The sequence below is a fragment of the Lygodium microphyllum genome, chromosome 30 (assembly GCF_053477565.2).
Source record: "Lygodium microphyllum isolate KBCC chromosome 30, Lygodium_microphyllum_v1.1.10, whole genome shotgun sequence".
Taxonomy (NCBI): Eukaryota; Viridiplantae; Streptophyta; class Polypodiopsida; order Schizaeales; family Lygodiaceae; genus Lygodium; species Lygodium microphyllum.
Genome location: NC_141164.1, coordinates 11,181,738 through 11,198,615, shown reverse-complemented (window position 1 = coordinate 11,198,615; position 16,878 = coordinate 11,181,738). Strand labels below are relative to the sequence as shown.

Genomic DNA, 16,878 nt, shown 5'->3' with positions numbered 1-16,878 from the left:
AAGATTTAACACCCTTGAGAGGAAATACTTTCTATGTAATGTGCGATCCTTCATGCTTAATATGGATATTGCAAGCTATCTTTCCTAAACACGTCTTGAGATGCCATTTCTTACAATAACTTAATTCCAAAAAATTCCTTTTAAAAGATGCATCGTACAACCAAATGATATTGGCACATACATCTTAAGAGAGCAAAGAGATGAAAATTTTTATCTCTTCCTATGAGTTACTTAACATGTTTATCCACTCTTTCTGTGCGGATTTATGAAAGCCTTATTAGTTGTGTGATTTTATGAATGTGAATGACCTATGAATTACAAGTTGCACTTCTGCAAAAATAACTCTCACATTATGCACCAATTTATTCAATTCCATGCAAGAAAACATGATCATTTCAATAGGCCATTTCATTGTAAGATCATTTCAATGCAAGGAAGTATGATCTTTTGCAAAACGAATCTTTTTTCTTTATCTACTATTTGCTACATATGAAAGATTATCAATAGCACCTGGTTATTCAAGGATGTATTATCTACACCCAAACCCGAGTTGTTGTTTGTCGTACTGCCTTGACCGATAACTCCATTGGTGTTTGTGGGATTTCCATCAGCGTGAGGCAATCTTCACTTGGGGGCCATCCTAGGATACCTTTCTTGCTAAGGACGAAGACCCGAACAACCTCAGATCAAGGTAATCTTGAATTTGCTCCTTGCACGTGCAGCCTTGGTAGATGGCTTGCTGATTATATGCCTTACGAAAGATAGTGTGTGTGAACCCCTATCAAGGAGGGAAGCTTGGAAACTTCTAGAAGTTTCTTCTCTCTCTCTCTCTCTCTCTCTCTCTCTCTCTCTCTCTCTCTCTCTCTCTCTCTCTCTCTCTCTCTCTCTCTCTCTCTCTCTCTCTCTCTCTCTCTCTCTCTCTCTCTCTCTCTCTCTCTCTCTCTTTGTGCAGCTTGACAGGGGGTGGGCAAGGTATTGCCTTCATCCCAGGGGGAGGGGGTCTTTATAGGGAGGAGGAGGAGTGGTATGGGGGGTGATAGTGGCCTTCTACCCACCCTCCACCTGGGCAGTCCAAAACAGCCCACCACCATGTAGGCCATCGTTGTGAGTTGGAGGAGGGATAGTGGGGGAGAGGGAGGGAGGTGGCACAGGTGTGCCCCTCCTCCCTCATCATCTTCATCATCCTCTTCTTTGTTTGCTTGCCCTCCCTCCTGCCAATTTGGCAGCGTCAATAGGGGGAAAATAAAAAATTTAAAATAAAATTAGTGAATATTAGGGAGAGGGGGGGTCCTATGGGACATGTAAAATGGGGGGGTTTTATTACGAGGAAGGAAAATAGAGTGTAAAAGGGAGAAAGAGAGAAAACAAAAGGCAAAAAAAGGGGGGAGAGAGAGCTCATTTTCATTCAATGATATTGAGAGAGAGCTAGTGAGAGAGAGACATAAAGTGACAGGTCCACAAGTTGCAACCCAATGATTCTTGTTTTTGACCCTTCCAGCTCTTTCAAGTACGCTCTCAATCCTTGTTGTTGAGTGTTGCATTAATCTGGGATCATGGGTGATCTAAAGAGTGGCATGAAGTCATTAAATAGGGTGTTCATATCATTTGGTGAGTTTTTGGGTGCCGAACAGTAACCTCAAGCCTTAAAGATGGCTGAGTCATGACCTATGGCTTGAATGTCGAGTCATTTGAGTGACCACTTGAGCATCCAACTCGGATGGACTTGACCACTTCGGCCTCGAACAGCCAAACTTGAGGCCTCAGATGGCCACTCGGACACTTGCACAGGCATCCCTTGTCCAAGTCTGAGTCCCACCATTCGGATGGCCAAATCCTTTAAGAAGTCCACTCAAATTGTCGAGCCCATGACTCTAACGACCGTTTTGGGGACTCGGACCAACTGTCTAGAACCCTATTTTGACTTATTTTTTACCTTCAAAGGCTTGTAGAGCCTATTCCCAAACTAACCAATAACTAGGTTAAAGTCTGAACCTGTAAATGAAACCATAGGACTATTTACACTAAAAAAAGAACCTTAGCCTAGTAGTCCATGGGGCACTAAAAGTTTTGACCATTGGTCTCACTACCTGAGTAGAGACCCAAATTTACACTTGGTTGGATGCCTGATAGACCACCTATCATGACCCGTAGAGAACCCGATTTTAACTATTAGGAGTGGACTTAGATGCCATCTTTACCCTGCTAAAGGGCCACTCAAGGCCTATAAGAAATTATAGACCTCTAACAAGGTACATTCCTTGCAATGAGGATGAGTTAGACTGGCTGCACATATTGGCAACCATTGATCTCCTGTTCTTGGAGGCTAAGGGTGGATCTATGCAAGCTATAGGCTAAGGGTGGATCTAGGCAAGCTATAGACTCAACTAGCAAACCTAATATTTCCATCACTTCTAACCTACCTATGGTACCCTTGTGCATGATGGTGGTTGGGAGTTCCATGGGTCAACCAACACCAATCACTTATTGTGTCCTAGCCAACAAATTAGAACTTCACAAAATCCTCAAGCACCTATCAAGTCAACTTGTGGGTAACCCAACTGCCAATTTAAAGCCTCTCAAGGATTGTATGGAAAGCAAAGAGTGGCAATGGACTAAGGTCCATGATTCAATTTTTTCATATAACTAGACTCTCATGATAGACCATAGAATATGACACCGATGGAAGAGTAATTGAGCATATCAAAGTGGACACTAAACCCCGAGAGGTCAACACATTTCGAGTGAGCAAAGGAGTTGCCATGGTAGATTGCAATTGAGCTTGGTTAGAATGCCTTGAGGTGGTAGATTATGAGAAAGTGGGATTAGCTCATCCTTGCACCACACCATTTTTTGGAGTAGAGTCAACTTCAGAGTTGCAAGCACCATGGGAGACAACCTCTTCTAGTGAGGATGACGAGTACAATTTTGAATCAAAGAGATGAGCTCTAATAGTGATCCCAAGATACCTTGACCATTGACACACCAAGGGGGACCTTCCAGTCCACATGAGGTGTAGAAAGCTAAGGGGGGAGAAAAGGAAACAGCCAAAGTCTTTAGAAGCTAAATGGCAAAAGAAACCTTGGGGCCTACCCAATCACTTCACAAAGTACAAAAAGGGTGATCGAATAGTGGTGTTAGTAGGGGCTAAATGGAAAGGGAAAGCCAGTGAACCCAGCCAATGTTAAGGAGGTCAACTTGGCAAGAGGGGAGGACAAGCCTCGACCTATGTGCATAGCAGATAACCTAAGTGAGAAGGAGGAGCATGATCTCATAAATCTCCTAAGGGAATTTGACGATGTGTTTGCATGGTCCTTAGATGAGTTGAAGGGAATGGATTCAAGTATTGTGACTCACAACATCCCCATGAACCCCAATGCAACACCTAGTCAAGCAATGACTATATGTAATGAATCCTAAGCATGCACACATTGTAAAAGAGGAGATTGATAAGCTATTGAAGGATGGATTTATTTATGAGATAGAGCATATGAACTGGGTGTCACCCATAGTCATAGTCATGAAAAAGAATGGGAATATTCGAGTGTGCGTAAACTATAAGAAGGTCAATGCAACCATCAAGAGAGATATTTATTCGCTACCATAAATGGAGCATATGCTAGAGAGAGTGGTAGGAAAGGAACCCTACAGCTTTATGGATGTCTTCTCAAGCTATAACCGAGTGCAAGTCCATCTCCCAATGACAAGAAGCATAAGACAACATTTGCCACTGAGTGGAGGGTGTTTGCCTACATAGTCATACCATTTGGACTAACTAATGCTCATGCTATCTTCCAACACCTCATGGTGCCATTTTTAAGGGCATGATTAGGAAATGGTTGGAAGTCTTTGTCTCAATGACCTATGTGTCCACACCAATAACTGGGAAGCACTTGGAAAAATTGTGAATAGCCTTTGAATGGTGTCGGCAATACGGTCTCTCATTGGACACTTTAAAGTGCTAGTTTTGGGTGAATCATGGTTGCATATTAGGGCATGTTGCGTCAAGGAATGGGATAGCCATAGACTTTTCTAAAGTTAAGGTGATTATAGACCTTCCCCCTCCAACCAACTTTAAGGGAGTTCAATGTTTCTTAGGCCACACAAGATACTATCGGTGATTTGTACTAAACTATGCATTGATTGTTATGTCAAAAGATAGGGAGAGAGAGATGAGGCAATAGGGAGCACTGAACTCCCATATTCTTTATTATTCCATGTACTTCACAAACATATTGAATGACTAGAAAGAACTAGTTCTAAGTGACCTAATGACTACTCACACTGACTAACTCTACCAGAGTTAAGTGTACCCAACTTATTGACTGTGACTCACATGCTAGAGACAGTTGGACACCAACTATCATGTCAGTGTACATGAGTTGAGATTGAAGTCTCAACACTCCCCCTCAAGCTCAAACTAGCTGCTATACTCCAAATAGTTCCCTGAAATGAACAAATTTCTCTTTACCAAGTCATTTGGTAAAGATATCTACTACCTGGTCTTCTGTCTTCACATGAAGTAGATCAATCTATCATGCAAGTACCATTTCCTTGATGAAATGGTAATGAATCTCTATGTGTTTGGATCTAGCATGATAGACATGGTTGCTAGCCAACATCGACTACTGAGATTGTCACAATGCAATGTGACTTTGCTATCCAACTGGATACCCAAATCATGTAGTGGTTTCAGAAGCCAAACTGCTTTGCATGCCACCAAGGTTGCACCCCTGTATTCTGCCTCTATACTAGATAAAGCAATGGTGGGATGCTTTTTACTACTCTAGATGATCATATTGTTGCCCAAATTGAAAGAATAACCACTATTTGACCTCCTATCATAGACACAACCAACCTGATCAGCATCCATATAACCTATCAAGTCAAATGATTTCCCATGCTCACAAAACAACCCATAATCGGCAATACTCTTCATGCACCACATAATCCTCTTGACTGCATCTAAGTGTGGCTTACGAGGTTTCTACATAAATTGGCTAATAAGCACCACTCATAACTCAAGTCAGGATGGGTAATAGTAAGGTAAACCATCATCTGTCTATACATAGTGACATTCTTGATCTCAATCCCAACATTAACTTCAAGTTTGACATTCTAATTCAATGGTGTTTCCATGGCTTTACACTCCATCGTGCCATATTTCAGCAACATATCACGAGCATATTGTTTTTGCAACAGCCATATACCTGGAGGTGTAGACACAACCTCAATCCCAAGAAAGTACTTTAGCTCACCAAGATCCGTGACTTTGAATTTAGCCTATAACATTGCTTTAATTTCAACAATCCCATGATCATCATCTACAGTGATGATCAAATCATCGACATAAACCACCAGAAAAACATAACCATGCTCTGTCTTCTTTGTAAATAGGTTGTGATCTACATGACCTATTTGAAAATCAACATGCTATGAATAAGTGCTTGTGCAAGCATTCCATGGTCTTAGTGCCTGTTTCAACCCATACAAGGCCTTTTTTAGCTTACACACATATGTCAATTAGTCAGGGTGTACATAACCCTCATGCTGCTCCATATACACCTCTTCAAGCAAGTCACCATTCAAAAATGCATTTTTGACATCCATCTACCATAATTTCTAGCCCTTAGAATCCACTAATGCAATGACTATTCTCACAGTTGCCATCTTGGCAACCGGGCTAAAAGTCTCCTCATAATCTAGGCCGTATTGTTGTGCATATCCCTTTGCAGGCTTTATACCTTTCCAACAAACCATTTGACTTGCATTTCACTTTATAAACCCATTTGCAGCCAATGAGTACTTTTCCTTCAGGCAGATGGACCCATTCCCATATCTCATTTTTAGCCAATGCTGCATATTCCTCATCCATGGCAGCACACCAATTCTCATCTATAACTACCTCACTGAACTTCATAGGCTCTCTATAGCCTGCTGACACTTTGGTCATATATGCATAATGTCTGGCTGAATACCCACTATATGTCAACCTATCAACAACTGGTTTTTTGACCCTTTTAGACCTCCTCAATTGCGGTGCACTCTAAGCTTTCGTCTCATGAAGCGGCACATACTTGCTTTGCCTTGCACGAGGCATCATAACTGATGGTATGCCCAATTCACTGTTAAGTCTGTCATGGCCAGTTGACTCATATAAAATTGTAAGCATGCGAGTCACATCTTCAAACATCTTTTCTTTGCCTTTATCCAATCTCCCCCTCATTGACATATCAGTGTCAGTGGATGCAGTAGCACGACTATAGAGTCGTCCTGTCCAAGGACCATCACCTATCGGTCCACTCATAGATGTACTAGCTTTCAACATAAATAGGAATGGTTGGTCCATCAACAATCACCGCATTCAAATTACCATACCGTGAGGCGAGCTCATAAAAAACTACATCCATGTTGATCATGGTTTCCCAAGTGGACGGATCATAGCATTTGTAAGCCTCTCTATCCTATGCATAGCCAAGAAAAACACTTTTGACAACTTTCAAATCTAACTTCTTTCACTTTTCATCAGGCACATGTACATAGAAAATGTAGCCAAATACTTTTAGGTGACTAATGTCGGGCCATACAGTTTCTCATACGAATTCAAATCATGAACCCCAACTGTAGGTGTTTGGTTCAGCGCACATAAATTGCAGTAACCACTACTTCAACCGAATAAGAATTTGGAAAATTCTTTTCATTAAGCATTGCCTTGGTAGTTTCCATAAGTACCCAATTTTTTCTCTCTACCACACCATTTTGTTGAGGTATGTAACTACATGTGAGCTTCCTTTTTATGCCATATTTAGCAAGGTACCTATCAAACTCTCTAGATACATATTCTCCACCACCATCCAATCTCAGACATGAGATATAACAACCAATTTCATTTTTAGCATGCTTCTTAAAGTCCTTAAAGACATCAACCACCTCATCCTTGTGCTTCAAAATGTACATCCATGTGTATTGGCTGAAATTATCAATGAAGGATACATAATACCTGGCACCACCAAAAGATGCATTATGGACAAGAACCCCATACATCTGAATGTATCAATTATAAAGGTTGAGGGCTATTTCTGACATGGCTTATGAATGGGAATCTCACTTGTTTCCCAAACTGAAAAGTAGAGCATGCATGTCTAAGATCAGTGTACTTGAACTTTAGCAAGCCAAGTACAACCTCTTTCTCCTACATATTTTTTAGCTTCTACACATTAACATGACCGATGCATTTGTGCTAGATTTCTATATCTCGAACTACTCCATTATCATGGGTAAACATGGCTGCCTTCAATTTTGGTATAGATGCATCCAAGGTAAACATTGTGCCATATCTCTTGCCTTTGGCAATCAATTTACAGTCATTGCCATATTATTCAATAAAACAACCATCCCTATTGAATCTAACTTGTAGATTCTATTCTGCCATTTGTCCACAACTGACAATAAATTCTTGGTAATAGAAGGTACATGTAGTACATTATGTAGGCTCTTTTTTCTGCCATCAGGCATGAGCAACTAAACCACACCTATATGCTAAATATCATGTTGTGTATCATCATTAGTACATACAAATCCATGAGACCCTACTACTAACTCATCAAACCATTCGCCATGAGGAGTCATATGGTTGGATGCTGTTGAGTCTATGTACCATTTCTCATCTTTGCCTTGCTTAGGCATATTCTTTGATACACATTGCATAGCAAATTCTCTATCTCCCTGGTCATCCTGAGTACCACTAGAAGATGCATAATGTCCATGCTACTTGCCTTTTTCCTCCATATTAGCTTGCTTTTTATGGCAATCCTTTGCAATATTCCCATATCTTCCACAATAATGATAGTCTTTATCCCTGTTAGACTGCTCATGTGATTGCCAGGAGCCACCTCTTCCTCTAGGTGATCTCCACATGTCTCTAAAGTCTCAAGATCCTCATTTTCCTTGCATATTTGAGCTATACCAAGAATTTTGGTTCTATTGTCCATGTGCATTTTGAGTGTCTCCTCGACCCCAAAAAGCTCCATGAGCACTACCACCTCTAGCTTGCTAACTAGAGTAGAAGACAATGTCTCTGCCCTGAGATGTGCTTGAACCTGTATTCAAGCCAAGCTTTACTTCTTCATGTAGCAGCACTGCAAGTAACTCATCCTAATTAGGGGGTTTTGCTCTCACAGAAATGGATGAATCAAATGCCTTATACTCCTTGCCTATCCCATTCAATGTCACTACAATCATACCATCCTATGGAAACACAAGATCCAATAGTAGCTAGTTGGTCAGCTATGATCTTTATTTCTATCGTGTAAGCTTGAATGCTCCTGCCATTCCTAGACATGTTGTTGAACTACTGCTTTAGCTATATCTTCATTGCATGCATGACATAACCATAATTCTTCATGAGTGCATCCCAAGCATCCTTCGGGGATGGCAACTAGTAATCTACATAGCCATTGCACAAAAAATGCACAAAGAAAACCAATGCAATACTTTACTAGCTCTTTTTGACCACTGTTGGTGAGCTCTCTATTGTTCCTGTGTTGGATTTCATTTAAGCAATTTGGGTCCACTTCAGTCCCCGTACACAAATCCCAATAACCTCTGCCAATCAAAAAGTTCTACATCATGAACTTCCATAGAGTTAATTTTTTGTTGTCGAGCTTCTCACCTACAATTTGAGAGATGTTATCAATGCCTTGACTATTTGCCATAGCTGCAAATTTAGTGCTCATTGAATGCCTGACTCCTTGCACACCCCTCAAGTGTTTATGGAAGTTTCAGCTCAATAAGCTATCACAATAAAAACTAGAAATAAATAGTTTATTTCAGCTCATATTTATGTCAAATACATCCCCAATCATATGGCAAAACATCTAGATGCAATGGCATTCCAAATAGTCATCATGTGTCTGCATAGTAGACATGTAGGTGTTCGTGACAATCAATGATAGACAACAGTTTGTAACAGCAGTCTTGTATAACCAATAGTGTTTTCTCTACTTAAACAAGAGTATTCAGACCTCAAAACAGCCCCAAAACATCTCATACAATTGCCACTCTATGCAGGAGTTGATATGTGTCCAATCGGTCAAAATAGATTGCATGTATGTCAAGTGAAGATGATAGGTATCCTTCCTGTAGACAATAATCAATCAATACCCTAGTATAACCAACAACAAATCAGTCCAAACTTTGGGCTTTCAACACTCACTATATCCCAAAAAGCATCTACCACTCAAGTGGTATGATCCAAGCATTTGTCAATAGCAAATAAGCATCACATATACTTCAACCTTGTAGGTATATTATTTCCAAATTCAGGACATCAACTAGTTAACTATTTCTAGCCTACAGATAAGCTCCAAAATTGAGCATTTAACACTCCAATATCATGCCCATGTATGCATAAGTGTTCAACACTTGCCAAGCATCCAAGATGATTGTCTACATCATTCTCAAGCATTTATTGATCAAACAATGCCTCGTTTTAGTGTTGGAAATTCCAGGAGAGTTTTCTCAACCTATCAAAAATTTCCAAAGTTGAGCATTTGACATTCCAGACCAATGCTTAAATGCATGAGAGATAGCCCATATACTTTTCTTAGAATCCCTGAAGATCAAGTGTGACATTCATGAAGCATTCACTGATGTAGTAAACTAATCTAAGAGTGCAGGTACCATGCATATTTCTCCTTCCACAAACATGTCAAATTCACTACTGAACATACTGATCTAAATGGAGGCTCAAATTCTCATGTCCAACAATTTTAGCATGTAGCTATTTCTCAAGTAAATGAGTGATTAATCATAGGTAGATCTGCTAACTTCTGTGCTTCAAGAAAGCAGGTGCAAATGGACAGATCATGTTTTTATATATGTTGCATATGCTAAACATGAGTGCTTGCTAATGCAAGTTATAATGCTTGATAATATTCCTGAATACTTCAAGCATCCCATCTATGATGGTATTCAGCCATACTTGGTGCTCAAGCCTCCATAAACCAAACACATTTTAGCAAGCCATGTTTTTGCATCCAGGCCACTTTTTTTTTACCAGATCTACTATTGTTTTGATCAACAATGAGCTTATCAATAAGATCTCACATCTACCATCAATCCCTTATGCATGCTTTGCATGGTCTTGGCATTCCATTCAACATTACTATTCATTGACAGTCCACCCTTCCAAATGAGAGTTATGGCTGCCCAACAATGTAGGCTTATGTCAATCTTTGAGCTCCAAATTCTCCCACAACTTCACTATGGACTCTCACAATCCAAGGATCCACAGTTCCATGTCTCTAATACCATGTCAAAAGATAGGGAGAGAGAGATGAGTCAACAGGGAGTAGCGAACTCCCATATTCTTCATTATTCCATGTACTTCACACACATACTGAATGACTAGAAAGAACTAGGTCTAAGTGACCTGATGACTACTCACACTGACTAACTCTACTAGAGCTAAGTATACCCAACTTATTGACTATGACTCACATGCTAGAGACAATTGGACACTAGTTGTCATGTCAGTGTACATGAGTTGAGCTTGAAGTGTCAACATGTTAGACCCTTATACAAGTTATTGGTAGTATTTAATTGGACCCAAGAATGTCAACAGGCCAATGAAAGGCTTAAACATGCTCTGACTTTAGCTCCTATCTTAAGAGCATTAGATTTGTCCATTACTTTTCATGTGCACATTGATGCATCAAAATTTTCCGTGGGGCCATTGTTGTGCCAATGTAGTGAAGATAACTTGGACTATCTAGTGAGCTTTACTAGGAGGCAGCTCATTGAGACAGAAACGAACTACTCCACAATGGAGAGGGAAGGGTTAGCCATGGTGTTTGTCATAAAGAAGTTCATACACTATCTTCTAGTGACACTCTTCACCTTCTTTGTGGATCATCAAGCATTGCTTTATCTTGTGAATAAACCATGCGCAACAAGATACATTGCTCAATGGTTACTTCTACCTTTGGAATTTGACTTCTCTATGGTCATACGCAACATCAAACAACATTATATGGCAGATCAAATGTCCCGCATACCCATAGGAGAAGCCACTAGGATAGGTAATCAAGGATGACCTATTAGATGCACACCTTTTTAAAATGTCTAGTAAATGAGAATTGTTTAGAGCAGATCTCACATCATATTGGGTGGATGACATAGTCCACATACTCGAGAATGGACTACCAAGATGACCCATAGAGAAAGATAGATTAAAAAGACTTATCTTAAAGATCCAACCCTATCAGTTGATTGTAGATCAATTGTATCAGGTAGGATAGGATGGAATTTTAAGGAGATGTATCTAAGAACACAAAATGTATGATGTGCTCAAGGAAGCACATAGTAGAATAGTAGGAGGGCACTTCAGTGGTGGAGACACCACAACACATAAGGTGCTCCAACCCCAATTGTAGTGGCCCAGCCAAGTTTGTGAAGCATTGTGACGAGTGCCAATAGACCAAAGTCCCTACTTGTAAGGACAAAATGGAGTTGATCCCGATGATCATGCACTAACCATTCGAGAAGTGGGGAATGGAATTCATCAGTCCAATCAGCCTTATAGCTCAATACTCCCAAGCCACTACATCATTGTTACCACATACTATCTCACTAAGTGGATGAAAGCTTGAGCAACTCGCAAGAATGATGTTAGGACCACAACCAAGTTTCTTTGAGAGCAAGTAATCTCACAGTTCAGTTGCCCCATAGAGTTGGTTAATGACCAAGGCACACACTTCATCAATGAAGTGATCACTCACTTGTTATCCACCTTCTTAAAAATCCACACAAATTCCTCTCCATATTATCCCCAAGCCATAAGTTGAATCCATGAACAAGATCTTGGTGGATATTTTAACAAAAGTGGTCTCTACCTCGCACACTAATTGGGACAACAAGCTCATGGCAGCTTTATAGGCATATAGGATAGCTTACAAAAAAGCGACTCCATTCAAATTGATCTATGGAACCAAAGCTATTGTGCCAGTGGAATTTTTTGTTCCAAGTTTGAGAATAGTAGCCCAAGAGAGATGGGAAGGCCAAGAAGCATGGAAAAATCAGTTAGTAGAGCTGGAACACTTATCCGAGACTCGTCTCATTGTGTAAGGTGCCCATCCATCGGTTGTCTAGGCACGCTTTTAGCGGTTTATTGAGAAACGAATCTAAGAGTCCGCCTCGCAATTGAACATTCACGATCGAACCCACTATGATCGACTTGAAATTTGGGCTCCTAATGGCCAAGGTCTCGTAACACCATTCTAGCATCGGATCTTGAACAACCTACTTTATGCAAAGATACCCAAGCTGAAGCAGACCCATGCCGCTCTTGGTTCAAAGAGAATGGGAAATAAGAGGGATGTAGAGCTCAACCTCTCTACCCATAGGGCATACTCCCATTCTGGTCCCCTAAAACAACATGAATCAGGGCTCTAATCTAACAATTCCTAAGGGTCGTCGAATGTTAGTAAAACCTTGTGAGAAGCCTCCCAGTTCTCTGGGACCACCCTACCGTAGGACAGACCTGGGTCTGCCCACCCACTTCTCTTGATAGCTTTAGTTTTCTAATTATGTCATACCACATTTATGTGCAACACTTAAAATTAGCTTCATTAATTAAGCCTTTAAGGAAACATGGTTTATTCGCATAATTTATAGCACAGACACAAAAACAGAGCAAGCAATCTATTGACAAACAAGTTCAAACAAGTTCCTTCAAGTTAATCTTTGTCTCCCGCCCATACAGGAGAAATTATGTATCCCTTTTGTCTAATAGAAGTATCCCTTCTGCCTTACAGGTAACTAGTCCAATTCACATGGCACCACAAATTCAATCCTTTATCTAGAATAGGATCTCCCAACATGCCCAGATGTTGGGGGCCACAGAGGTCTTCAAATCCATTCTAGACCTAGCAAGGGGTGTCCAGAGCTCCAATTGACCCGCAAGTTGTCTAGGAGCAAAACATCATTCCCATGGTTGGCCTTTTCACCACTCGACCTTTGACGCCCATGAATTGAGTAGTGCCCTCTTTGGGTTAATTTGCGGTGCGATCATAGAGGTGATCCACCCGTGCAATATATCATTCCTTAATTAAATCATTTAAGAATCCAGCACCATAAGGCATTTATCCCTAATATCAGTTTCTAGGAAAACATTCCTTTATTCCCATGGTAACTTGTCATCATAGACCCTTGCCATGCATTTACCATAAATCACAAGCACTTGAAACATCATCCAAATAACAACTAACAACCAGTTAAATGTAAAAGCATTTGGGATGTTGTTAGATCATCCAACAAAAAAACCAATTGTATTCTTCCCAAGCAATGTAAGAATAGTTACGATAATATTTCCATTGTATATCTGCTCTTTCCCTTGGGATCAAAGAGTGATTCTATGTAAAATTTACTTAACTCTTGTATGCACAATTTTTAATGTCATGATTATGCCCTCCATAACCCTTGACCAAATCCTCCTTCTAATTGCTCTATCAATGAACAACCATATGCAACTAGGTGCAATTAACTTTCCTTAATACATGCACTTTGCAAGCTCAATCTTTTGAATGTGTGAGCTAAAATTTATCCCTTATGATGATCTATACTCGTGCATCATAGTATTGTATTTTCAAATTGATAGATACGATCATACAAGAATCTATCAATTTGGAAATACATTACTTACAACCGGAACGGCAATTGGATTGACATTGATGCCTTTTCCCGAAGCTTCATTGTTGGTTATGGGATTGCCATCATCCACACATACCATTCTTTGCTTGGGGGCCATCATCCACAATTAGACTCAAGAGATTAAGAAGGTGGAATAGATTCAAGATGGGAGAGTGTAAGAGAAGATGGTTAAGTCGAGGATCGAAATAGAGAGAATTGTGTAGCCCTCTCGAGGTAACTCCTCTCTCTCTCTCTCTCTCTCTCTCTCTCTCTCTCTCTCTCTCTCTCTCTCTCTCTCTCTCTCTCTCTCTCTCTCTCTCTCTCTCTCTCTCTCTCTCTCTCTCTCTCTCTCTCTCTCTCTCTCTCTCAAGCTCTCTTTCACAATCTCTTGGAGGGGTATCCTTCTCTCTACCTCTCTCTCGCAGCCTCTCGGGGTCTCCTTATGCTCTCTTGTGCCTCCCCATGCCTCATATTTATAGTGAATTAGAGAAGAGGCCTTGTGGCTGAGAAGTGAAGCTCTTTGTGGAGGGGGATCTTGGAAAGATCGGTGATTTGATGCTCAGATCATAAATTTGATGGTTCCATTGGGTCCGAAAGGGAGGTAAAACTCCAAGACACTTGGCTAAAAAGCTCTTAGTTCACTCCTTCTTCTTTTCTCTATTCGAAGTGATGTTTTCTATTTGTAGACTGTGATCGCACTCTTGGTTTTATTTATTTATTTATTTTTAATTAAATAAAAATTGTTATCTATTAATGTTAGTTAGTTTTTTTTTAAAGTTAGTCTTTAGTTAGCGATCTTACTAACTTATTAATTGACTTATTAACTAACTTTCAAACTAACCAACTAACTTTTATTGTGTGGAAATATTACACATTGCAACCCATGCTCTAATCTATGAAAAAGTCATGCCATAAAACTTGGTTTGACAAATACATCAAACAACAAGACTTCGGGCAAGGAGACTTGGTCTTGCGCTATACTTTGACAAGGGACATAAGCAAAAAATGAAGTTCAAGGGATTGGAACCTTTCAAGGTTTGCAATATCAATAGAACGGGGAATGTGGAATTTGAAAACCTAGAATGAGAGGGTATAGGTTTATTCAACAAAAATCACATCAGAAAGTATTATCCTCCATCACATCCACATTATGAACCTCTGATTATAAAACCACCATAAAATGCAAGGGTTGCAACCATCACATAACTCAAGGAGGCAAATGAGGAAGTGGTAGCACCACCCTACTTGCGAATCACCGTAACCTCCCAAAAACCATATACCCTTGATTTACTAATTGATGAGGGAGATGATGCCAATATCTTAATGTACACTATGGGTCAACCCCAATTGCAACCAATCAATAGGAAGCTTAGTCCATTTGGGGGGAAATCCTATCCCCAAACTTGGATAAAGAGTCACTGTTGTGATGCATGTTTTAAAAAAAAAACAAGTTCATTGTAATATTGACTACGACTTATAGTGCATCCATCTTGCCATTGGCCATGTTAGAATAGTAATGGCTTTCAACAAGGGCACCACAATAATCCCAAAGCCTTTTGACAACACCTAGAAACAATGCCTACTATTAAAAACTTTTTAGCAAAATTGCACACAATTAGTACATTGTTACCAACTTTTTACATTAATTTAATGCAGATGCGATGCACATTATTGTTGTTTTTGGAGGATGTGTCTCTGTAGTCTTGGGCAGGAGACGTCGATACAAGGAAGTTTTTGTATGGGAGAAATGTGATGTTATAGATAAAATCTTATAGATTCCCTTAGTGAATCCCAACCATGACCAATCAATGTGCTATCAATCTTTGAACATTTCTAGAGAAGTATGGAGCCACTTGAAGATGTGATGTTATTTGCACTTGTTATGCTATTTCTCTATTCACTAATTGGACTTCAGTTCTTTGGGTCAGATCTTGCATATGGGTGTATAAGGCAGATAGATGGCCAAATATCCTACTCTATAATATGTTGTTCACATTTCTTAGATAGAGGACTTAAGTGCCCAAGCAATTTAGTATGCAAGAAAATAGTCAAAATGGTGGTTTGCAAAACGGTTTCTACATGCTGATGTCGTGGCCCTGTATGAGTACATTTTTATATGGGATGAAGGCCTTGGTGTCAACAACTTTGATGCTGAAATGTATATAGAACTTGTTAAAAAAGTATGGCCTTGAGATATCTCAACCTGCTTTAGAGCCAAGCTATAAGGTGACCTGGAAAATGACAATGCACTTTTTAAAAAAATTTAAAAATTCATAGAGTGACTACAAAAAGCTCTAGCTGATGCAAATATCCAAATAAACCTCCATGTAGGGGGTTTGTCGAGATAATGGCTCCTATAAATGCATGGAAATGTGTTTGGTATCTGATCTAGAATGATTTGATTCATGGATGGGGGCATGACTTCGTCTTAGGGAGGTGTGTGAAGCCTGCGTATGAGAAAGTGGGAGTTGTGGATACTCAAGGGATAGTCCACAAGCTTCTCCCATCTTTGGGTTCCCAAGGAGAATCAATCAATGGAAAGGCTCCATGGGAAGGGTTCACGGAAATATGTCGGTATGAGTGGAACTTGTTTTACAAGCATGTGGAAGAGGTTGACCAAGAGGCTCTCAAGGAATCAAAGGGTCATTAGAACCATGGCTTGGGGATATTAGTATGATACTCTTTGGCAGCTCACTGAAGTCTTGACATGAGTTTGCAGGCATCATTCGCTATATGTTTGAAGTAAACATGGAGATTATAGGAAAAATAAGGTATAAGAAACATGATTGGTAGGGATAATAGTCCAATTATCACTAAGGATTTGGAAGGGAAGGAAATGAATTAAAAGAAAATTTGGAAATTAGAGGAAGGAGAGGCCATTGGAAGACGTTATGTGGGAAAGAAGGTGTCGTGAGAAAGATAAAGAGGCACCGATTGATGGGGAAGATGGAGAGAGAGAGAGAGAGAGAGAGAGAGAGAGAGAGAGAGAGAGAGAGAGAGAGAGAGAGAGAGAGATTTATTACAACGAAGGAGAGGCCATTGGAAGACGTTATGTGGGAAAGAAGGTGTCGTGAGAAAGATAAAGAGGCACCGATTGATGGGGAAGATGAAGAGAGAGAGAGAGAGAGAGAGAGAGAGAGAGAGAGAGAGAGAGAGAGAGAGAGAGAGAGAGAGAGAGAGAGAGAGAGAGAG

At 40.1% G+C, this 16,878-nt stretch overlaps 1 pseudogene; it reads left to right on the top strand.

The window, feature by feature from the left end:
- Nucleotides 1–15,347: 15,347 nt before the first annotated feature.
- On the top strand, nt 15,348–16,336 carry LOC148009553 (uncharacterized; annotated as a pseudogene).
- Nucleotides 16,337–16,878: the final 542 nt, after the last annotated feature.